This window comes from Paramisgurnus dabryanus, chromosome 11 (assembly GCF_030506205.2).
Source record: "Paramisgurnus dabryanus chromosome 11, PD_genome_1.1, whole genome shotgun sequence".
Classification (NCBI taxonomy): domain Eukaryota; kingdom Metazoa; phylum Chordata; class Actinopteri; order Cypriniformes; family Cobitidae; genus Paramisgurnus; species Paramisgurnus dabryanus.
In genome coordinates this window covers 29,203,356-29,205,687 of record NC_133347.1, presented here as the reverse complement: position 1 = coordinate 29,205,687, position 2,332 = coordinate 29,203,356, and positions in this window count along the sequence as shown.

Genomic DNA, 2,332 nt, shown 5'->3' with positions numbered 1-2,332 from the left:
GATATGACGTATGCGTTCAAGGCTACCGTTTAGGGATAGCAACCAATCAGCGCGGTGCTTTATTGGATACTTCACCGCGGAATTATGGGAAATGATGTTTTTAAGTTAATTTTATTTTTAAGAATAAAAAAGTCGTATTTAAGTACTTACTTTTTTGTTCTTCGTTATATTTATGTGATTTATGTATTTTATAGTTTTGGTTATGGTGTATTCTCATAGAAATGCAAAATATTTGCTGTGCTGTCATTTCTTAGGTCAGTTAAATGATGTTCGTTGGGACAGTTTATGCCTCCCGTATTATCAGCGACGATTGTCACCTCTGAAACATGATTTTGCAATGTGATAATGAAAATGTCAAGCTTTAGCGGCCGCTTCATAAGGGATTAGTGTTTCCCGCTCGTGTGCACCCAAACGGCGGCTAACGCCTCCTCCTGTCCCCCCCATTCTCCCAACCCAACCCTCCACAGCCAAGTGCACTCACACTCAGTGAGCCTATTTACCCTATACCTGCATAATCAGTCTCATCTGCCTCTTTCTCTTATCTGGCGTTTTTAACTATAACAAGTGATTCAAGGAGCGCGTTCTTGTTTAATGGCTCATTCTCTACATGACTAGGCTGTAGTTCGCTAGGGTCAGCGTCTGGGTCAGTTGCGGGTGAAGGAAACTGTTTTTTTGGATCCAGGGAACATCGTTATTTAAGCCAGAAAAGAACTTAATTGGTAAGTAACTGTAATATATTATAAATATACTGTGTTGCAGCTTCCTAATTGATATGTTTGACATTTCAGACGCAATTAAGCATATGTCACAGTACAATTAATAGAGCTTTACATTAGTTATTATAAAGTGTTCACTTAGTCATGTTTTTAAACCCACCCACTGAATGTTAGTAGTAAGGGCTCCTCATGTTTTCATCATCCACCCCTAGCTTATTATAGAGTCATTTTAACATGGCGATCTCTGAAGTTATTGACATTCATTATTTTAACCAATGGTAAAATCACTTTGTAAATATGATTTAATAACTCATTTTACATGTAAAAGAAAATACGTTTAGCCTACCTAAACGATATTTGTTGCTGAATATTTTTTCGGTTTTTAACTATCTGTTAGAAAATCGATTTTGCCCCGCAAAGGTGATACAGTGGTCAGAGTTCACTATGATAATTGTCTGTCAACAAGTACAGTATATGCTAAGCCTTATGTTCGATAAAATAATGGTAGTGTTTTTTCAATAGAGTTTAATTAACCATCTGCAAGGCTTGAAATCTGAATTATTTTTTTTTTCTCGTTTTCTATTAAAAAGGATTTTGAATCATAACAAGACACAAAGCTTTAGATATGTGACCATATTTAGAAAACGAATCATGATGAAGTCGTGCATCTAATATTATTATTATTATTATATGTATAATTTAAATAATAATATATAATTTTCTAATGTTATTATTATTATTATTATAACTAGGCGTATTTAACATTTTCTAGCTAAAAGCAAATTATAAAAGCTCTCTATAAGACGCTTTCGATAAAAGCGTGTGCTAAATAAATATATTTAATAAATGTATAAATATAATGATAATAATCATAATAATAATAATAAATAGTAAATAATAATAATAATTATTATTATTATTATCTTTATGTATGTTCATATGTATTTATTGCATAGAGTGTTTGTTGAAAATCTATTTAGTTTGTTTTAACATAGGCTATACACATAAAAATTAAAACAATGAAATATCCGAACATTATACGGCTGATATTAATTTTCAGACTGTATGGAGTGCTGGTGGGTATATGTGTGATGAGTTTTGTGTAATTCGTCGTCAAGGGTGCCGCTATTACCCTAACAGTAGGCTAGTTACAGTATGGTTGCTCTGGAGCTATGTTGTCTGCATGAATACTTTCTTTTCAGAATTTTCGTTTTGTTTGTAGCCCAAATTGAAAAAAACAAATGTTATACATCGATACACGATCTTAAATACAACCGTTTTTCTCTGTGACGCATTCACCTGTGTATTCTTCTCTAGTCTGGAGAATATGGATGGTTATTTTTTGGGCTGTTCAGTTTAAGCATCGGTAAGCTATAGCTTTAATCGTTATACTATGACGGACGAAAACGCCTTTTGTCGAGTGATAATTCAATTCTCTGCCTGAATCCCCTGTTGTCTTTGTATAATTGCTGCAAGAGCTTTAACTCCTCTCAAGGTGGCGGCTATCACGGGAATACAGGTCACATTATGTAAACACGCGGTTACTTCATATAGAAGTATAATGAAAACTCGACAAAGCCTAAACGAAAACAGTTTCCCTCCTATGTCAAATTTTT